Raw genomic sequence first — 23,767 nt, 5'->3', positions numbered from 1 at the left:
AGGCGGGATATGTATGGGGAGGCGCTTCAGTTTGGAAGTGTTAACCTTATAACCGGAAGATGGCACCAAAGGAAGATAATAATTTATGTAAGAGAAGGGAGAGAGATCAGTGGGGGTTGGTAATAGTGAGCAGAATGTCGTCCGCAAAAAGGGACAATTTATATTCCCCCTGTCGCATCACCACCCCACGAATGTCTGGATGGGATCGAATAGACTCAGCAAGGGGGCTCAAACATAAAATGAAAAGCAATGGAGATAGGGGCACCCCTGCCGAGTCCCATTCGTCATGGGAAAACAAGGCGACAGGAAGGACGACATCCGCACTTGGGGCCGTGACTGTTGAATACAAGGCCTCTAAAAGCTTTCAAAACCGTACAATTTAAGCTTTCAAAACCGTACAATTTAAGAGTGGCAAACATATATGGCCAACTCAACCTATCAAAGGCCTTTTGAGCATCTAAACTTAAAACTAGTGCCGAGCGGGTGGTCCTGTCCAGGAGATCAATCAGATCCACGGTACGACGGGTGTTGTCCCCCGCATGCCTACCTGGGACAATCCCACTTGATCCCTATGGATTAGCTTGGAAATTAGCCTAGACAATCTGGAAGCGAGAATCTTGGTAAATATTTTATAATCTGAATTTAAAAGAGCTATGGGTCTATAGTTATCTGGAATGGAGGGGTCTTTACCAGGCTTTGGGATGACCGAAATGTAAGAGTGGGAGAAGTGAGAGTGCAGGGGAGTGCCTTTAAACAAAGAGCTGTAAAGGGTCTGCATATGGGGGGATAGGATATCTATAAAGGTTTTATAGTAGAAATAAGATAAACCATCAGGGCCAGGAGATTTATGTAGGGGGAAGATCCTTAATATAGCAAAAAGTTCCTCAGCTGATATCGCCACATTCAATCCGGCTAGATCTGCTGAAGATAACTTTGGAAGTTTAATGTTAGAGAAAAAGGACGCCCGGATCACAGACTGTTTGCGTTTCAGGCATCTGCCCCCATGGGGGTGTGGCCGGATGTAGGAGTGTGAAGCGTGGAGTGTGGAGCGTGGAGTGCGGAGAGTGAGCGAGGCAGAGATGTGAGAAGCGGAGAGGTGTGTGCCTAAACCTCCATGTATCTCTCCCCCCCTACAGGCATATGAAATGGTCATGCTGGAAGCGCTGCTTAAATTGCCTGAATAGCTGGAGGCTGGTCCCTTTACCTGCTGAACTTATTTTTTGCTACCACGTTGTATCTACACCATAGCCTTTTTGACAGAGGCGGTTTACCTGCATAGCTGGTCGGGAGCTTTTGAAGTCCTGTGCCCTGCGGGGGGGGGGGCTTTTTGCTTACCCGCTTGCTCCACTCGTCCCGTCTGGGGAGCCTCTGGAGCCGGGGAGAGAGCGGAGGAGACCCGGGGTGGGAGACGTAGCTGCAGCAGGCGAGCCGGTCGCGTGATTGGACGACGGTGGTCAGCTGACCAGACCCATGTGATCGGCCGTGTCAGTCCCAGCGTGGATCGCCGTTTCCTGGCTGTTGGAGGCTCGGGGAGGCACGGGAGATAGCCAGGGGGTCTGCCATACTCTGCAGTGCTGAACCGGGTTAATAAGGAGGACTCACTCCCCCCCTGTATCGCTACATTAAAAGCCTCACAGCCCTGTTTAAAGGAGGAGAAGCAGTGGGGAAACCCTGCAAAAACAGCATAAAAGTGAGTAAAATCTTGCACAAACAGTGACGTATGGATTACATTGTGCCTTGAACGGACCTGTACTGTGGTATGCTGTCTGGACTGGATATATGCTAAATGTACCAATAGTGCTGTGCTGTGCTGTGCATTGAGACATGGTTTGGCTATATGCCTAATGAAGTAACTGCTCAGTGAAGTAAAATGAAGTAAAGTGAAGTGAGAGTATATACATTGTACACTGCATTGAGGAAAACTGAGACTTCTCCACTTTACACTCGTGAAGCAGGACTATTGATCATTTACTATTTATGGGCCCCTGGCACACAGCTGGTGTGACATCCTGTTTTTGGACTTGTTGTCTAGCACTTCCAAACAATTAAATACTGCGCCATTGATCAGCTTTACTGCTATCTATGGAGGCTCTACATGAGTTGCTGGACTTTCGCTGGTTTTAAATGAATTAATGGTGCTGTACTGTGCTGTGATGTGCATTGGGTCTGCCTTATTCTGCAGTGCTGACCGGGTTAATAAGGAGGACTCACTCCCCCCCTGTATCGCTACATTAAAAGCCTCACAGCCCTGCTTAAAGGAGGAGAAGCAGTGGGGAAACCTTGCAAAACAGCATAAAAGTGAGTAAAATCTTGCACAAACAGTGACGTATGGATTACATTGTGCCTTGAACGGACCTGTACTGGTGGTATGCTGTCTGGACTGGATATATGCCAAATGTACCAATAGTGCTGTGCTGTGCTGTGCATTGAGACATGGTTTGGCTATATGCCTAATGAAGTAACTGCTCAGTGAAGTAAAATGAGTAAAGTGAAGTGAGAGTATATACATTGTACACTGCATTGAGGAAAACTGAGACTTCTCCACTTTACACTCGTGAAGCAGGGCTATGATCATTTACTATTTATGGCCCCTGCACACAGCTGGTGTGACATCCTGCTTTTGGACTTGTTGTCTAGCACTTCCAAAACAATTAAATACTGCGCCATTGATTAGCTTTACTGCTATCTATGGAGGCTCTACATGAGTTGCTGGACTTTCGCTGGTTTTAAATGAATTAATGGTGCTGTACTGTGCTGTGATGTGCATTGATGTATGGACTGATTATAATCCTAAATTTAAACGGAATTCAGCTGCACAAGGAAGTAAGTGAAGTAAAGTGAGAGCACGCATACTGCATATTGTATCGAGGATAAAAGGGACTTCTTCATTATACATTTGAAATACAGAGTTATTGATCTATTATCTACCACTGGTCTCAATGTGACTATATATTGCTCATCAGGATTAGGATCAGCTGGAGATTGACCATTAATGGTCAATTCATTTTGTTTTTCTTTTTTGTTTGTTCTTTCTCTTCTTTAAAGGAAAGGGAAGAAAGGAAAAAACAGAAGTTTTTTTTCTCTCTATAATGTCTGGGCCCGCAAGCATTAAGGTCAGCAAAAGACAAGGTGGGGGTAGCTGCTGTAGCAGCAGCCAAATTAGAAAAATATGTTCTTTCATCAGAGCAGACCCCCATTAAAAATGTCTCAAATATCCCAGGCCTCTGCCAAAATAAACACAGAGAGACGAAGCCAAGGCCAAACAGCGGCAGCGGCAGTAAGTAAAACTTCAGTTAATAAGAACGCAGCGCCCATAGTTATGGATCCAAAAGTAACCCCTAGGTCAGAAGATACTCCCACAATAAAAGACATATTCCTAGTGGTGAATGAATGTAAAAAGGCACTGGGAGAACTGTGTGACCAAATGAAAAAGTGTCAAGGAAGAACTGGTCCTCAGTGGGACAGGAATTAAGGAAAACTAATGAAAGGATATCAGAAGCAGAGGGGAGGATCTCACAAATGGAAGATGAAATGCACCCTCTCAACAAGATGTTAAGAACATGAAGTCCCAAGTGGAGACATTAGAAGAAAAAATGGATGAAATAGAAAATAGACTCCGGAGGGACAATGTTAGGCTGGTGGGGCTACCGGAGAAATGTGAGGGGGCTAGACCATAGAATTTTGGAAAACTGGTTTGTAAAACTATTTGGAAGAGAAAGCTTTTCACAAGCTTTTACAATAGAAAGAGCGCATAGAGTCCCCTTTAAGCCTCCCCCACCGGGGGGCGTCCAAGATCAATGCTACTAAAATTTTTGAATTACCGAGATAAAGAGTCCCTATTGAGAAAGAGTAGAGAAATGGGAGAGGTTTTTTTTGAAGGCTCTAAAGTTTCATTTTACCCTGATTTTTCTCCCCAGTACAGAAGAGGAGGGCGGGGTTTCTGGAGGTTAAACGGAAAATGCAGAGGGCAAACTTCCATATGCTTTATTATACCCAGCGCGGCTACGGGTGGTTGCGCTGGGAATGACATTATTATTTTGATAACCTGAAGATGCAGCACTATGGATGGAAACGCAATTAAAGGAGGGAGGGGGGAGCTAGGAGTAAGGGGTTAATTTGTAACTCGCACGGATAGTGGGGGGGGAGGTGGGAGGAAGGGTGCACACTTAAACGAATGAGAGGAATTGGTCAAGAGTTGAATAGAGAAGGGGAGGGATTGTGAATGAAGGAGGGGTGGGAGAAAGTGGGGAGGGGGGGGGAGGGGAGGGAGTGAATGAAGGTTGTGTTTAAGAGAGGAAAGGATGATATGGGAAACGGCCATAGGAAACCCCTTAGGGGAACACCTGGGTAGGTGCGGAGGGGGGGGGGGGGGGGGGGGGGGAGGGAGGGAAGGGAGGGAGGAGGGAAGGGAGGGAGGAGGGGGGGGAGGGGAAGGGAAGATAAGTACATGATACACAGGGAAAAAATGTTCACTGCAATAAGTAAAATATATGTAAAACACGAACCAAAGAAAAGTATAGAAGGTAATGATAATGCACAAAGGAATGGGAAAAATGGGAAAATGGCAAAGTATTTCACAGGGTATAACATTTTTGTATGGGAAAATAAAGTTTGAAAACTACATGGAAACAACACTAAAATAGCAACATACATTATTTGGGGGATGTTAGTTCACAAGTTCTAATAGAACACGGTAAAATTAGTAAGGACTATTTACACACAAAGATAATTAGGGTAATGATAGCTATATAATTATGTATTGGGATGGATGCCTCTGTTCCCTATGGTATATCCTCGGTTGCTATATGTAAAGTAAAATGTTAAACTTAAGCTCATGGAAATGTTAGAGGCTTGGGAACTGCAGCTAAAAGGGCTGCAGTCTTTGCCACGCTGGAAAAACAGGAATAGGGCTGATGTGTCTGCAGGAAACCCATCTAATGAAAAATACAAGTTACCTACTACAGAGTAAAAAATACCCTACCCAGTACCACTCAGTGCACTCTACATATTCTAGAGGAGTGAGTATTCTGGTGAGAGCTGGAGTGGGATTCTCCTGCAGACAGAGTCAGCATAGACGAATATGGTCGATTTATTTTTATGCATTGTATAATAAATAACAAAATGTATATAATAGCAAATATATATGTCCCCCCGCCCTTTAGGATTGATATTATGCTCAGATTAAAATGAATTTATACTGGGGAAGGAAGAGATACCGGTGTTGGTGGTAGGAGATTTTCAATGAGGTCTTGGACCGAAGAGTGGATAGGTTTCCCATACCGTTGGTCCCAGACCTCATGAAAAATAGCCGCCTGGTTCAATTTTTGGAAGAGGTTGGTCTGTTAGACTTGTGGAGAGTGAGGAATCCGGGGATTCAACAATATTCTTGTTACTCAAGTACGCACTCTACACTCTCCAGGATTGATATGGCCCTGGGGAATTATTTAGCACTACAGATGGTGGGGAAAAGTAATATATTTGCCAAGAGGAGTGTCTGATCACTCTCCTATGGTTCTTACCCTAAATCAAGGTGGACAAAAAATTCAGAGAGATTGAAAATTAATGCACACTGGTGTGAGTTAATAAAGAAGTCGGATGAAGTTCTGCCCAAACTGAAGGAATTGTAGATATCAATGAAGGCACCACGGGCACTGGGATATTATGGGACACCCTGAAGGCGTACCTTCGAGGTGTCCTGATTCAGCAGATAGCAAAAATATAATAAAAAAGCAAGAGAGGCGGAGGAAAAATCCCGTAGAGAGGTATTAGAGGCAGAAAATAACCTATGTGGGGACCCAACCGCGAAGGGAAAGAAAATATGGCTGAAAAACAACAAGCGTAATAAATCGGTAATTACAAGGGAAGTAGAGACCAGACGACTTTTTTTTGCGACAATCCTCATTTGCAGAAGGGGAAGGTGTTGGAAGGATGCCTGGCGCAGGTAGGTTAAAATCTAACTCTTCCTCCTCCGGCGTTCGGTCCTCAGATTAACAAGTGGCGCGATAACTTCGGACACCTCAGAGATAGTGCAGATTTTTTGGGCATACTATCAAAGATTGTACACTACACAAAAGAGGGGAATGGAGAAAGAAATGGAGGACTTCCTGGAGAGACTAGAAATCCGCTTATAACCCAATTAGAAAGGAAAGACTTAGAAAACCCAATAACACTTGGGGAGTTACAGTTGGCAGTAGCAGGTATGGCGAACCAAAAGTCGCCAGGACCAGATGGGCTCCAGTAGAATGTACAAATATTATTGGAGATATATTGTTACCCGAGCTTATAAAACATTAAATGGAGCGGCGGTAGAAGGTAAACTCCCTGCTTCAATGCTGGAAGCAACGGTTATAATTATACCAAAAGATGGGAAAGATCCACTGGACCCCTGTGGCATATAGACCTATATCCCTTCTGTGCTCTGACGCTAAAATTATAGCAAAGGTCTTGGCAACAAGGCTTAACAGGGTTATTTCAAAATTAATTCACGCAGACCAGACGGGGTTTATAGCTAATAGATCTACAGTATGAACAACAGGAGAACATTTCTAAACTTACAAACCCCAACACAGAATGAGGGAGCAAGGGGCGTATTGTCACTGGATGTGACCAAAGCCTTTGACAGCGGTAGAATGGGGTATATTTGGAAGGTGCTGGATAAATTTGGGTTCGGCCCCGATTTTTTCAGGGTGGATAAAAATGCTTTATGATAATCCTAGTGCTAAGTTAAAAATAAATAATGAATTCTCAAAAAAAATTGTCCTCGAGAGGGGGACGAGACAGGGGTGCCCCCTTTGTTCACCCTGCTCATCGCCCTAGCGATGGAACCTCTGGCAATCGCTATTAGGTCAAATATTGAGATATCCGGATTCCAGAGAATGACGGAGAAGAAAAAATCGCGCTTTATTGCCGACGACATCCTGCTCTTCCTGGGAGACACGGAACAATCTCTGACAAAAGCAATGAGCTTGGTGGAGGAGTTTGGGAGTTTTTCGGGACTAGAAATAAACTGGGGGAGTCCGAGCTACTGCCGATAGATCCACTTGGAGAACTGCGATTACGAGGACTGCCACAGTTAACAGTGGTGGATACAATGAGATACCTGGGGATATTGGTGACGAAAAACCCTAATCAATACATTTATAAAAATCTCATCCCTCTACTTGCTAAGTTCAAACAAAAATTTATATTTGAAACGTCTCCATCTGTCAGTGGCGGGTAGGTGTAGCTTATCAAATGATTTGGCAACCACAACTTTTATACATAATGCACAATTCCCAATATGGATTGGTAAAAAATGGTTCAATAAAATTGAATCTCTCTTTAGGGAGCTAATTTGGAAAGGTGGGGACAGGCTAGGATACGTCTTCGCACACTGCAGCTCCCGGTCCCGGGGGAGGGAGGACTTGCAGTGCCCCAACCCGAGATCTATTATTTTTCTGCACAACTGCAAACAAATAGGGGGAGGTAATATCCCAGGAGGAGGTACCCCTAACGGGATGATAATGATGAATGGGGTCTCTCACGACACTATCTTTGAAGCACTAGAGGCTGATTCCTTTAGATATAGGAATCCAACAACAAAAATGATAACCAAAATATGGAAATCGGTTAAAAAATTTATGGGCTATACCGGGTTTTCCTGAACTTCCCCACTGTGGAATAACAACAAACTGAAGGAAGTCCTCCAGATAGGAAAGGTCAGAAGCATGGGAAATAAACGTATTAAAAGGTTGAAACCAACTGTATAAAGAGGATAAATATAGGAAATTTCAGGATTTAAGAGAGGAATTCAAGATACCTCAATATTCATTTTTCACTTATATACAGGTGGGGCATGCCCTTGAAGCCCAGTTTAGGACACAAACGCTAGTGTGGTGTGAAATGCCCCTTCTCCAAGAACTAGGCAAGGTAGGACCAACTAAGGGACTCATCTCTGAATTATACAAACAGATGGGTAAAAAGGCTAATATGGGGCCGGCATCTTCTAAAAACAAAAGAGAAATGGGAGGAGGATCTGGGGGAAATGACACAGGATCAATGGCGGAGGGTTTTGGAGATGGGGCCGAAAGTTTCGGTCTCACCCCCACAGAAGGTCTCCCATCTGATGCTGGTGAATCGAGCATATTATACACCTAAACGTCTGTTCAACTTTGGGAGAAGACAGATGACAAATGCCCTAGATGCCAGGGGACTGGAGACCTAGTACACATGGTGTGGCGATGCCCAAGTTGTTTCGCTATTGGGAGGGAATAGTAAGTGTCAATAGGGGAGACATTTGGTGTACCTCTGGAGGCAGAAGCCACACTATGTGTACTAGGATATAGAAGGGAACGGAACGAGAAGAAAAGCACCACAGTAGAATTACTGAGATGTCTGTTCCAAGCAAGGAAATTAATAATGTTAAGATGGCAGGCGACAACACCTCCAACAATAAGGAATGGGTGGGAGCAAGTAAATGAGACGATATGTAAAGAAAGAGCAGTCTATACAAAAAGAGGTAACCTATAAGGAGTTTGAGGAGATGTGGAGACCCTTGGTTGGAAGAGAAGGACCTGCCCCTCTAGTGGGTAAGAAATATAACTGGGATGAGGTAGAAATAAAAAAACTCTTCAAAATATAAAGCCAGACATGTGTCATTTAGGAAAGTTGGGGCCGGCTTTGAAACCTCACCAGGGGAGAGAGAAAAATGGGGGGAGGGCCCAGGTATATAAAGATAAGAACGAAATATTAGGTACCAACCACACCGTGAATAGGCTATAAGAACAGTCCCTGTAATGGGGATGATCTGAGCATTTTATCTTTTTTCTCTTTTTTCCTTTTTTTCTTTTCTTTTTCTTCCTTTCTACTGGATGTTGTTTCCCTTTCCCTTCATATAAATAAGATAATCAATGTATATTCTTAACTTTTATAGCAGTTGTATCGTACACTAAGATTAAGTAACAAATAAGATATGATGTTGGTTCTTGGAACTTTTTTGATATGAAAGATTTGTTTAAATAATCAAATATGTATAAGGAAAAAAAAGACAAATAAAGAATGAAAATTTAAAAAAAAAAAATGTTAGAGAAAAAGGACTCAAACTTATCTTGGGTAAAAGTAAATTGATTCTCCGGGGTCAGACAATTGTACAATTTACTGTAGAATTTGCCAAAAGTATCTGACATCTCGCGGGGGCAATGCGATCTAGATCCGTCTAGCTGGAGGAGAAAGTCAGGAACGGAATGGAATGGGCGCTTTGTGTAGTTTGTTGACTAACATTCTATGTGGTTTGTTTGAGAACTCGTAAAATTTCTGTTTTGACCAAAGCAAGGACCTAGCCGCCCTACCCATTTTCAACGACTTGATTTACTCCCTAAGGGAGGTGACTTTATGTAATTTCGCCACCGTGGGCGCGCACAACAGCCTCCGCTCCGCGAGAACCAGAGCAGATGTCAAGGACTGAAGAAGTCCATTACGATCTTTTTTAAGTCGAGAGCTTTCAGCTATGCATATGCCACGAAATACGGCCTTGTGCGCCTCCCACAGTGTAGAAAAATCAGAAACTGACCCCACATTGAGTTGGAAAAATTCCTCCAAGCCCTTGGCTAAAATTGAACGTGAAACCTCAGATTGCAATAAATGATCATTAAGACGCCAGTGACAAGTCTTAGCGTGGGCCTGGGAAAGCATGAGATCTAACACAATGGGAGCATGATCAGACCATGTGATGGGTAAAATATCAGACTCGACCACATAGGGAATAGTCGGGGCCGAATTAGAAAGTGGTCTAGACGAGAATACATTTTATGAGCTGGAGAGTAGAAGGTAAACTGTTTAGTCAAAAAGTTGGTGAGATCTAACACACCTACGAAAAGCATTGGTCTGGGACGTGAGTCTTTTGGATGGAGAGACATTGAGAAGGGTCTGTCTATCTCTGGTGGGGGACATAACCAAATTGAAGTCCCCACCCACAATCATAAATGGCTGTGCACGATATTGGGGGGAATCAAAAAGTTTTTTAAGGAAGGCTATCTGGCCAGTGTTGGGGGCATAGAGATTGACCAGGGTGAACGATGTAGTCAGAAACTCACAATCCAAAATGAGGAATCTTCCGTGAGGATCTGCATACAAGCTTTTCACCTTAATAGGACATGACCTTTTCACCAGGACAGCCACACCCGCCCTGCCCGTTGAGTCAGAGGCAAGAAAAGAGGTGGGGAAAAATTTGGAAGCAAATTTAAACGAACCACCCTTACGGAAGTGGGTCTCCTGGATCATTATCACATCTGCGCCAGAGGCCCTGAAGTCCTTCAGGGCCATCCAGCGCTTGTGGACAGAACCTAAACCTTTCACATTATATGACAAAATCCTTAAGGCCATGGAAGTAGGCTAAATAAACAGGCTTGCGTAAATATAATGAAAACAGATATAAGCACAAAATAAAGGACATGAACATAATAAAAGATGTAGCGATATACATAAACATTTCTAAAAAAGACGTCACCTCGAGATCTGCAAAGTATTAAGTATTTCCTGCTAAGGAATTTCAGTGAGACTATAAAACAAAAACCATGTAACTTCAACCTACAGAGTTGATCTACATATGTGGACACAGAAAACGAAAATAATAAAAATATTGAAAAAAAAACAATCAGAAAAAAGAGAAAAAATTCTAAACTTTGAAAACCTGAGTTGTAAATATCACTCAGGAGGCCCTGGGCAAAGCCCGGGGTCAAGCATGGACGTAAACGGACTTCCATCAGGAGACTCCGGGTAAGGAGACAGGGAAGAGTCATCTGCACACCTTATGAACTTGGTAGCTACCAAAATGCGTGGAGTAGTTTGAGATCCATAACTAGTGAAGGGGAAAAAAAACAATCAGCGCATGTACATGGATGACCGACAACATGAGTATAAAAAACAATAGTTAGAACTTATCCCATGGGTTGGGAAAAAGATCCACCCCAAACCGGGAACAGGGTGGATACAACATTTTGAAAATAGAGAGAGGCCAGAAAAAAGTTTCTCATAAAACGAAGAAACCAAAATGTAGGGTACATGGAGCACCAGGGTATGGATCCACAAGGGAAAAACAAGAAAAGACAAAAAGGGGGGCAAGGAGAGTTCAAGGGGGTTGATTGGAGAAACGTGGACGTTGTGGAGTAGAGAGATGTTTCCTAGATCTTCCCCTTACGGGGGTCCAGATGCGGTTAGGAGTGTTGGGTAGAGGACGCACTGAAGCGAAGGGAGGATTCAAGTCGTCTTCCGGAAGAGAAGGCAGACCAAGACTTTTCAGAAATGCTTCACCCTCCTGCAGTTCACGCAGGGTATGCTGAACTCCATCTTTGGATACAACAAGGCGAAAGGGGAATCCCCAATAATATGGGACCTTGTGATGTTGAAGGTGAGATGTGATTGGGCACAGTGATCTACGCTTAGCAAGGGTAATAGGGGATAGGTCGCTGAAAATTTGTAGTTTAGCCCCCTTATATGTAATTTGGGACTTGTTGCGTGTGGCCAGGGTCAACGCCTCTTTGCTTTAAAAAAAATGAAACTTCACTATGACATCTCTAGGTCTGGCTCCAGCCGGAGGTTTAGGGCCCAGAGATCGGTGAGCCCTATCCAGGCGCCAGTCTATGTCCACCACAGTGGGGGCCGTAATGTTGAAAAGACCCAGGAGGTATGCACATAATTCAGAGTCACTCACTGTTTCCGGGATACCCCTGAAGCGCAGGTTCTGCAGTCTTTCCCTGTTCTCCAGGTCCTCCTGTTGCAGTTGTAGCTGGGAGACAGAAAGGCGGAGATTGAGGTTTTCCTCCTCTATGGCTTTTACATAGTTGATCATCTCATCAAATTTGTTTCACAGAGGTTTATAATATCGCTGCTGCTGGCCAACTTTGCCCATGGGACGTCAAAGAAATGGTATGAAGGGAGAAGGCTTACCCCCGAAGCTATAGGTAGTTAAGATGGCATCACGGGGGTCTCGGTGCACAGATGTATCCCTGAGCTCTTTTTAATGGCAGACTACATAGCAAGAGGGATAGGTGTCAGTTTACTGCAAATGCGTCAAATGGTAACATATAAATGGATTCAGCCAGGCAATGAGAGTGATGGATGCAAAGGTGCCAGGTAATGGGAATTAAGTGCTTGAGTCAATGGGAGAGGCTGGGAGTACCTGAAGCAGCAAGATGGCCGCCGACCTCCAGTAGTAGGCCAAAGCCGCGGACTTTCCTGAAGTATGGGGCTGGCTAAGTGAGCTTCAAGTCCGTGCAGTACTAGGACTTCCCCCCTGTGCAGCGATCGGGACCTCAGAGCTGGCTGTTAAATGGGCACAGCCCGGAAATTCAATCCGGAGGTATGGGAGGCCGGGGGTCTGGTACTCACTGTGACCCAGGAGATGGAAGTGGTCCGGTCCGTAGGCCGCAAACAGGCGCCGCGGAGCTCCGCGATCCATGGCAGAGCCCTCAGGAATTCACCCACCGCAGAGTGGGAATGTCACGTCCTCCGGGGGTGTAGTAGTGAGGCAGATAGCGGGAATCCGGTGCCCAGATCACAGGAGGCAGGAACGTAGCGCTCCGGAGGTACAGGCCACAAGATGGCGGCGGCGGCGTGGAGCGGAACGGATCTCACTTCAAGCCTCAGAGAGGGACAATTCGTCCAGAAAGTAGCTGAGACAGAGGCAGAAGCGGGCCCAAAGTAGGTGTCACAAAAAAGGGATCAAATAGTCCAGGATAGGGGCTAGGATGGCAGTGGATGTAGTCTGCCTGTGTGGAGCTCAGCATCCACACGTCCTCCTTGCTGTATGTCCGGACACGCCCCCCCTTTTTATAAATATTAATGTGATTTGTTAATGCTGACATGACTAAATCAATGTGTAGGGCAAGTTTTAATGATGAAAAAACACAAAGAGAGCAGCGCCATCCAAGTGCAGCAATAGGTAAACAATTCTATTCCAAGAATACAAGAGAATCACAGGATCAATGAGATGTCAGCGCATGTTGTATAATTATTGAGGTTCATCCACTCCTGGGGAGGACAGTCTGCTTGCAGGTAGAGATTTAAAAAATATTTGGGCAGGTGGGGGAAAAGGAAGTAAGTAGTCCACTAAATGTATAGGTATGCTAGTATCCGATACCTATAATTGATAAGTAGGCCCTATTGGGCTTATTGCCGTAACCAAACAACATATTCAAAAAAAGGTGGTGTGAGGGGGGGAGGGGATATAGCCTAGGATTAGGCAGGTGGAGATTAGATAAGTTAAAAAGTGCAATTGAAAAGAACCATTGAGATTAAGATCAATAATGCGGCATATACCATGTACATGATTAACAAACAGGACACACAAATGAAATAACATAAAACACAAAGTCCAGTATCTTTTGCTACCGGAATAAATACAATTAAATTTGATTATTCCCGTCTAGATCATTTTTTGTTGCCCAGAGTAACCCCTCTCCACCTGCCTAATCTTAGGCTATCTCCCCTCCCCCCTCACACCCCCTTTTTTGCTTGCGGGTAGAGAGGCAGCTGGTGTATCCAGCTACACTGGTGGCTCCCAGTGCTTCTAGACACTCAGAGTGGCTCTGGGGCAGCGGTGCACATCACTTCTGGAGGCAGAGAGAGTAGGAAGGAGCACGCATTCAGACCATGTGTGCTTCTTCATTAGGCAGTCCTCTATAATTATACCACATGCACTGATATCTCTTTGATCCTGTGAGTTTCCACTTGTATTAAATTATTTATTTAAATTACTTATTGCTGCACTTAGATGGTGCTGCTCTCTTTGTGTTTTTGCATCCTACAGAGTCCCTTCTAGCTTGTTATGAGTCGGCACCGTCCACAGTCGGCTTACACAAGACCATTAGTTCTTGTGCTGTATATGAACTTTCACACATGGACACATGGTGAAAGAGAGTTTTTAATTGTCCACTCTCTCTCCATCAAGCTGAAAGAGCACACATGAGTATATGTACTTGTTCCCAAGTTTTAATAATGGGTCCACTTGAGGTGACAGACAATTCTTTGCCCTTATTCAGGTAAGCATTGGATGTCCAGAAAAGATGGAGCCTATTACAAAGATTTCACACATCCCGCCAAGCAGATGGGCTCTATCATGTAGCCTGTGCAAAGAATGCACTGGTACTTGTATTCAGGTACGTCATCCATCTCCTTGTTACTGTTAACATACGCTCATCTGTTACACACAGTTTTTAGTGATTGGTATAATCTGTATTGGTAAAGTAAATAAGATTCAGACATTGCTATATGTTGTAGTGATCTCAATGTATAGTGTAGTCCGGAGTAGATAATTGATATTTAGGTGTTAGTATGATGACTATAAATTATGTTGTTCTGCAGCAACACACCATGCTCTTCAGAGAGTGCATTTATTTGACTTCCAATACAGAATAAAGTCCAAATTCCACAGACGATACAAATCCAACAGAGTGATTCAGAATCCCATCTTTTCATAGACCTGTGCCATATTCATACAGAGAATATACAGAGAATATTCTGATCACTTCTAGACCTGTTCCATATTCATACAGAGAATATACAGATAATATTCTGATCACTTCTAGACCTGTGTCATACCCAGAGAAGGAGGGGTTCTTCCAGGTCAACCAAATGTTTCCCTGAATGAATACCCCCTCAAGTCTATCAATAAATACTTCCTTATGTATGTAAACAATTTACCCTTTGAGGTTACCAGGCCATATCACACACCTAGGAAGTCTTAGATAAGATTAACACATCAAAGGGTCTTCTGTGCCTTTGATATGTTAGAATTCAGCTGGCTTGGACAGTTCAACTGAATTCCTGGTCAATATGGTAATGCAATACAATATATTGTGCCATACATACCTACACATATATATTAATATTACAACATATACCCCCACTTGAGTCGGTTCTAACTACTAGAACTGACTCATAATTCAAGCAACAAACATCATTATGGTTTAAGGTACTGTATGCTTTACAATGGCTCATATGAAATATGAAGTTGAGACTGGTTACGCCTCTCTTCACCAACCTCTAAAATATCCCCATGAAACAGTTATTAGATAATATAACTTTAGACCATGACTGGAAAAGGATTCAGTAAACATCCGTGGCCCATATAGCTGTTAGGCCTCATTTCAAAGATTGCTCTTTTTTTTTTTGTAAATCACATCACGATCTTGAATATTGTGCAAAAACGAGCTGATGTCACTGTCCATTCTGACTTCATCACATCTCTCACCATCTCACTGAAAGTAAACTTGGTATGTTTTGGGATGTCCAATCCACATAAGTCCAGGATTCTCTCATCTCCAGGTTTAAAGTTTTCATTTTTAAAGATGTGTTTACACAAACACCAGCAAATCCCGAAATTTTACTTCCATCTTTATATTAAGAAGAACCATTAATGTATCAGCAGTTGCTTTCAAGGTCAAAAGGTTTGGGTACAGCGGTAAAAGTTCTGTGCTGCAAACTATTTCCTTGCACTTGACACCTTCAATCATTAATCCACCAATCAGGACACTTGGTTCCTTTAACATCAAACCCTCAATATTCTGAATTTATTGATTGCCAGCAACAATTTGCTTTCGTAATGTGCTGTAGGCCGACCCCTCATTGCCTTTAATAGAGCTGTTATTTGTATCATTCAGTCCATAATTCCACCAGAATGGTATACCAACATATATATACCCCCGTGCAATGGTTCAGATAGAATCAGCTTGACATCAGTGTTTATCAGATCTTCTGTCCAGACAAGGCGGCAGTGGAAATTCTTGCCAGTATTTTTTCATGAAAAGTAGAAAGGTTTTTTTATCCATATGTGTCACTGCCTTCAGCATATTATAAACAACTGATTCAACAATGTTTCAAATCATGACTAGAGTGATGAATTTCACTCACCCCTCTTATAAATTTAGGAAAACCACCCAACCTACTATAATGTATGCTATGCTAAGCCATTGTGCAGCATCACCTCAAATTTCAAATCTATTGATATCAATATGCATTATGTCATATGTACAGATGTTATAAAATTATTTTAGGTTTAAATGCTTCGCTCTGGTTTTAAGATTAAGTTCAAGAAATAAAACATAATAAAAATAAAAAAGCAAAATATATCAGGGAAAGGGATACAATGAAAAAAAAATAGGGTGTTGGGGAAGTCCACTAAAAAAATAATAAAAAAAAATGAAAAAAAAAAGGAAATTTGAATGTTCAAAAAAGAAAAAAATGTCCATTGCTTGATGAATATTGAGAGAGTGTCCATGAATTCTTTATAATTTCTTGTATAGTGATATATTGTCCATTCAGCGTTTCTCCCCCACTAGCCAGCAATTTCTCCTGCTGTTCACATGCAAACGAGTATCTCCAGCAATATATCTGAAAGACAAAAAACTCTCCAACAAAACTCATTAGCAAAGTCCTTACACATTGTTTGAAGTTAAAACAAAGTACTATTTACAGTCTACAGTTTGAAGCTAATTCACCCCCACTGCTAGAGAAGTGTCATTTGCATTCAAAAACAGATCTGGACCCTTCAACTGTTCTAATAATGTGTAATATTCTATTTTCATCTTATCATACTCAATCAGGTGGTCATATTTCTGTTTTAACTGAGGAAATGGTATCCAGGTCCTTTTTTTAATTATTATTCTGGTCAGCTCTGTTTTTCATATTAATATCACCTATGTTTGACCCAGTTTCCTCTTTTGATGTGATCATTAGATATAATCTTCTGATCTTTCTGTTGAGTGTTTGTCCTAAACAATGTGGCTACATCAATTCTGACAGCTTGCTCATTTGACCTTCTCCATAAATGATCTGCCCTCAAACATATGTCTTTTAAATCATGAGGATTCGGGGTAACTAAATAAAATATTTTGTTTTAATATCTTCATGCAAAGCCATCTAGAAACATACTGATATGTATCGAGCCTCCCCGTCAATGCAAGATTATTACCAACCAATAATTCCATAATAGTTTGCTATCCTGTGTGACAATTCATAGGGAGATTCACTTTGCATTTGTTGGGATTCCTCCCATGAAATAGTAATATCAGAACGTACTCCATACAAAACACATAATAATTCCAGTAATATGTCCCATGTCCTCAGAGGCTGAATACAGAATCTGTTTTAATTCTCATCCAAAGACTATTTCCTATAGAATGTTGCAAAACTCTTTCTAAGTCAGATAGGTTGAGACTGTACATATCTCTGACATTCTGCAAGTCACAAAAACCATTTAAAAAAGCTGTTAAAATCGTGGCAGGGAACCATTCCTATTCTTAAGAATTGCATCTAGTTCTTTTGGTTTCTAAGGCTTCATTACAAGCTGATATTCACCTGTATTATTATTATTGTTGTTGTAAACCGTGGTGGTCACAGTGGGTGCGACTGGTATTGAATTATCAGATTTGATCATTAGATAGAAAGTTTGTGTTTGTATTTTGCTACAGATTGCTGAATCCAAGATTTGATGCATATCTGCATTCCTTAGTAGGGTTGAGCGAACCCGAACTGTAAAGTTCGGGTTCGGTACGGACTTTGGGTTTTTCTCGAACCGGACCCGAACCCGAATAATTGGAAAAAGTTTGGGTCCGGGATCGGAGTTCGGGTATGTTTTGGCGTGCTGCACGGCAGCCAACCGCTATTCGTTTTACTACTGTGACTGGGAACTGATCACAGTCATGCCTACTTATGGCATGGCTGTGATTGGTCAGTGCAGCATGTGACCCAGCATGTGACCAGCCTCTATATTAGATAGAGGCTCACAGCACAGATCGTCACTCTGCTTTAGTAATGATAGGAAAAGGCTGCTGATTCTGCTGCTTAGGAACAGTGTTAGTGAGGTTTGATCCTGCTTCATACATCTAAACAAGCATTCTTTATTCATTGAACTCTGCTCTAGTTATGACAGGGACAGGCTGCTGAATGATTCTTAGGGACAGTGTCAGCGAGGTTTGATCCTGCTTCAGAAATCTAACCAAGCATTCTTTATTCATTTAACTCTGCTCTAGTTATGACAGGGAGAGGCTGCTGAATGATTCTTAGGGACAGTGTCAGTGAGTAAGGTGTATGCTGCTTCAGAAATCTAAACCAGCACTCTTGATTTCTGTGACATCTGCTTCATATAGTACATTGTTTAGGGATGGGTTACCTGCTTCTTGGTATAGGTAGAGAAATATATAGGTGAATCTCTGCCCATTTCACCAGCACACTCTACCTGTCCCCTGTCAAATACTGTCTGTGCAGTACAATTGTTTAGGGCTGGGTTACCTGCTTCTTGCTCTAGGTAGAGAAATATATAGGTGAATCTCTGCCCATTTCACCAGCACACTCTACCTGTCCCCTGTCAAATACTGTCTGTACAGTACAATTGTTTAGGGCTGGGTTACCTGCTTCTTGCTCTAGGTAGAGAAATATATAGGTGAATCTCTGCCCATTTCACCAGCACACTCTACCTGTCCCCTGTCATATACTGTCTGTGTAGTACAATTGTTTAGGGCTGGGTTACCTGCTTCTTGCTCTAGGTAGAGAAATATATAGGTGAATCTCTGCCCATTTCACCAGCACACTCTACCTGTCCCCTGTCAAATACTGTCTGTACAGTACAATTGTTTAGGGCTGGGTTACCTGCTTCTTGCTCTAGGTAGAGAAATATATAGGTGAATCTCTGCCCATTTCACCAGCACACTCTACCTGTCCCCTGTCATATACTGTCTGTGTAGTACAATTGTTTAGGGCTGGGTTACCTGCTTCTTGCTCTAGGTAGAGAAATATATAGGTGAATCTCTGCCCATTTCACCAGCACTGTACGTGTCCCCTGTCATATACTGTCTCTGCAGTACAATTGTTTAGGGCTGGGTTACCTGCTTCTTGCTCTAGGTAGAGAAATATATAGGTGAATCTCTGCCCATTTCACCAGCACACTCTACCTGTCCCCTGTCAAATACTGTCTGTGCAGTACAAATGTTTAGGGCTGGGTTACCTGCTTCTTGCTCTAGGTAGAGAAATATATAGGTGAATCTCTGCCCATTTCACCAGAACACTCTACCTGTCCCCTGTCAAATACTGTCTGTGCAGTACAATTGTTTAGGGCTGGGTTACCTGGTTCTTGGTATAGGTAAAGAAATATATTGGTGAATCTCTGCCCATTTCACCAGCACACTCTACCTGTCCCCTGTCACATACTGTCTGTGCAGTACAGTTGTTTAGGGTTGGGTTACCTGCTTCTTGCTATAGTTAGAGAAATATATATGTGAATCTCTGCCCATTTCACCAGCACACTCTACCTGTCCCCTTTCATATACTGTCTGTGCAGTACAATTGTTTAGGGCTGGGTTACCTGCTTCTTGCTCTAGGTAGAGAAATATATAGGTGAATCTCTGCCCATTTCACCAGCACACTCTACCTGTCCCCTGTCAAATACTGTCTGTGCAGTACAATTGTTTAGGGCTGGGTTACCTGCTTCTTGCTCTAGGTAGAAAAATATATAGGTGAATCTCTGCCCATTTCACCAACACACTCTACCTGTCCCCTGTCATGTACTGTCTGTGCAGTACAATTGTTTAGGGCTGGGTTACCTGCTTCTTGCTATAGTTCGAGAAATATATAGGTGAATCTCTGCCCATTTCACCAGCACACTCTACCTGTCCCCTGTCATATACTGTCTGTGCAGTACAATTGTTTAGGGCTGGGTTACCTGCTTCTTGCTCTAGGTAGAGAAATATATAGGTGAATCTCTGCCCATTTCACCAGCACACTCTACCTGTCCCCTATCAAATACTGTCTGTGCAGTACAATTGTTTAGGGCTGGGTTACCTGCTTCTTGCTCTAGGTAGAGAAATATATAGGTGAATCTCTGCCCATTTCACCAGAACACTCTACCTGTCCCCTGTCAAATACTGTCTGTGCAGTACAATTGTTTAGGGCTGGGTTACCTGCTTCTTGCTATAGTTCGAGAAATATATAGGGGAATCTTTGCCCATTTCACCAGCACTGTACCTGTCCCCTGTCATATACTGTCTCTGCAGTACAATTGTTTAGGGCTGGGTTACCTGCTTCTTGCTCTAGGTAGAGAAATATATAGGTGAATCTCTGCCCATTTCACCAGCACACTCTACCTGTCCCCTGTCAAATACTGTCTGTGCAGTACAATTGTTTAGGGCTGGGTTACCTGCTTCTTGCACTAGGTAGAGAAATATATAGGTGAATCTCTGCCCATTTCACCAGAACACTCTACCTGTCCCCTGTCAAATACTGGCTGTGCAGTACAATTGTTTAGGGCTGGGTTACCTGCTTCTTGGTATAGGTAAAGAAATATATAGGTGAATCTCTGCCCATTTCACCAGCACACTCTACCTGTCCCCTGTCACATACTGTCTGTGCAGTACAATTGTTTAGGGCTGGGTTACCTGCTTCTTGCTATAGTTAGAGAAATATATAGGTGAATCTCTGCCCATTTCCCCAGCACACTCTACCTGTCCCCTTTCATATACTGTCTGTGCAGTACAATTGTTTAGGGCTGGGTTACCTGCTTCTTGCTCTAGGTAGAGAAATATATAGGTGAATCTCTCCCCATTTCACCAGCATACTCTACCTGTCCCCTGTCATATACTGTCTGTGCAGGACAATTGTTTAGGGCTGGCTTTCTGCTTCTTGCTCTAGGTAGAGAAAAATATAGGTGAATCTCTGCCCATTTCACCAGCACACTCTACCTGTCCCCTGTCAAATACTGTCTATGCAGTACAATTGTTTAGGGCCGGGTTACCTGCTTCTTGGTATAGGTAGAGAAATATATAGGTGAATCTCTGCCCGTTTCACCAGCACACTCTACCTGTCCCCTGTCATATACTGTCTGTGCAGTACAATTGTTTAGGGCTGGGTTACCTGCTTCTTGGTATAGGTAGAGAAATATATAGGTGAATCTCTGCCCATTTCACCAGCACACTCTACCTGTCCCCTGTCATATACTGTCTGTGCAGTACAATTGTTTAGGGCTGGCTTCCTGCTTATTGCTATAGGTAGAGAAATATATAAGTGAATCTCTGCGTATTTCACCAGCTTACACTATTTTTGTATTTAAAATTTCTCAAAATTAGGGCAAGACCCTAAAGTTGAGAAATAAATAGGTGAATCTCTGCCCATTTCACCAGCACTCCTCCAGTGCATTGTTTAGGGCTGGCTACCTGCTTATTGCTATAGGTAGAGAAAAATATAGGTGAATCTCTGCCCATTTCACCAGCACACTCTACCTGTCCCCTGTCAAATACTGTCTGTGCAGTACAATTGTTTAGGGCTGGGTTACCTGCTTCTTGCTCTAGGTAGAGAAATATATAGGTGAATCTCTGCCCATTTCACCAGCACACTCTTCCTGTCCCCTGTCATATACTGTCTGTGCAGTTCAATTGTTTAGGGCTGGCTTCCTGCTTATTGCTATAGGTAGAGAAATATATAAGTGAATCTATGCCTATTTCACCATCTTACACTATTTTTGTATTTAAAATTTCTCAAAATTAGGGCAAGACCCTAAATTTGAGAAATAAATAGGTGCATCTCTGCCCATTCCACCAGCACTCCTCCAGTACATTGTTTAGGGCTGGCTTCCTGCTTATTGCTATAGGTAGAGAAATATATAGGTGAATCTCTGCCCATTTCACCAGCACACTCTACTGTCCCCTGTCAAATACTGTCTGTGCAGTACAATTGTTTAGGGCTGGGTTACCTGCTTCTTGCTCCAGGTAGAGAAATATATAGGTGAATCTCTGCCCATTTCACCAGCACACTCTACCTGTCCCCTGTCAAATACTGTCTGTGCAGTACAATTGTTTAAGGCTGGGTTACCTGCTTCTTGGTATAGGTAGAGAAATATATAGGTGAATCCCCGCCCATTTCACCATCACACTCTACCTGTCCCCTGTCATATACTGTCTGTGCAGTACAATTGTTTAGGGCTGGGTTACCTGCTTCTTGCTCTAGGTAGAGAAATATATAGATGAATCTCTGCCCATTTCACCATCACACTCTAGCTGTCCCCTGTCATTTACTGTCTGTGCAGTACAATTGTTTAGGGCTGGCTTCCTGCTTATTGCTATAGGTAGAGAAATATATAGGTGAATCTCTGCCTATTTCACCAGCTTACACTATTTTTGTATTTAACATTTCTCAAAATTAGGGCAAGACCCTAAATTTGAGAAATATATAGGTGAATATCTGTCCATTTCACCAGCACTCCTCCAGTACATTGTTTAGGGCTGGCTTCCTGCTTATTGCTATAGGTAGAGAAATATATAGGTGAATCTCTGCCCATTTCACCAGCACTGTACGTGTCCCCTGGCATATACTGTCTCTGCAGTACAATTGTTTAAGGCTGGGTCACCTGCTTCTTGCTCTAGGTAGAGAAATATATAGGTGAATCTCTGCCCATTTCACCAGCACACTCTACCTGTCCCCTGTCATATACTGTCTGTGCAGTACAATTGTTTAGGGCTGGCTTCCTGCTTATTGCTATAGGTAGAGAAATATATAAGTGAATCTCTGCCTATTTCACCATCTTACACTATTTTTGTATTTAAAATTTCTCAGAATTAGGGCAAGACCCTAAATTTGAGAAATAAATAGGTGCATCTCTGCCCATTCCACCAGCACTCCTCCAGTACATTGTTTAGGGCTGGCTTCCTGCTTATCGCTATAGGTAGAGAAATATATAGGTGAATCTCTGCCCATTTCACCAGCACACTCTACTGTCCCCCGTCAAATACTGTCTGTGCAGTACAATTGTTTAGGGCTCGGTTACCTGCTTCTTGCTCCAGGTAGAGAAATATATAGGTGAATCTCTGCCCATTTCACCAGCACACTCTACCTGTCCCCTGTCAAATACTGTCTGTGCAGTACATCTGTTTAAGGCTGGGTTACCTGCTTCTTGGTATAGGTAGAGAAATATATAGGTGAATCCCCGCCCATTTCACATCACACTCTACTTGTCCCCTGTCATATACTGTCTGTGCAGTACAATTGTTTAGGGCTGGGTTACCTGCTTCTTGCTCTAGGTAGAGAAATATATAGATGAATCTCTGCCCATTTCACCAGCACACTCTAGCTGTCCCCTGTCATTTACTGTCTGTGCAGTACAATTGTTTAGGGCTGGCTTCCTGTTTATTGCTATAGGTAGAGAAATATATAGGTGAATCTCTGCCTATTTCACCAGCTTACACTATTTTTGTATTTAACATTTCTCAAAATTAGGGCAAGACCCTAAATTTGAGAAATATATAGGTGAATATCTGTCCATTTCACCAGCACTCCTCCAGTACATTGTTTAGGGCTGGCTTCCTGCTTATTGCTATAGGTAGAGAAATATATAGGTGAATCTCTGCCCATTTCACCAGCACTGTACTGTCCCCTGTCATATACTGTCTGTGCAGTACAATTGTTTAGGGCTGGGTTACCTGCTTCTTGCTCTAGGTAGAGAAATATATAAGTGAATCTCTGCGTATTTCACCAGCTTACACTATTTTTGTATTTAAAATTTCTCAAAATTAGGGCAAGACCCTAAAGTTGAGAAATAAATAGGTGAATCTCTGCCCATTCCACCAGCACTCCTCCAGTACATTGTTTAGGGCTGGCTTCCTGCTTATTGCTATAGGTAGAGAAATATATAGGTGAATCTCTGCCCATTTCACCAGCACACTCTACTGTCCCCTGTCAAATACTGTCTGTGCAGTACAATTGTTTAGGGCTGGGTTACCTGCTTCTTGCTCCAGGTAGAGAAATATATAGG

General features: G+C 42.8%; 1 protein-coding gene across 2 annotated transcripts in view; it reads left to right on the top strand.

Moving 5' to 3' along the window:
* The window catches only part of LOC120930266 (E3 ubiquitin-protein ligase Jade-2-like), a 1,253,604-nt gene extending 1,239,172 nt beyond the window's left edge, over nucleotides 1–14,432 (top strand). For both annotated transcript variants that reach the window (XM_040341491.1, XM_040341492.1), the window contains one exon: nucleotides 14,016–14,432. The gene's annotated coding sequence lies outside the window, so the exon portion shown is untranslated. The remainder of the gene's footprint in view (nucleotides 1–14,015) is intronic.
* The last annotated feature ends 9,335 nt before the right edge of the window (nucleotides 14,433–23,767 follow it).

This window comes from Rana temporaria, chromosome 3 (genome assembly GCF_905171775.1).
Source record: "Rana temporaria chromosome 3, aRanTem1.1, whole genome shotgun sequence".
Classification (NCBI taxonomy): domain Eukaryota; kingdom Metazoa; phylum Chordata; class Amphibia; order Anura; family Ranidae; genus Rana; species Rana temporaria.
This window is presented reverse-complemented; position numbering and strand designations above follow the sequence as displayed.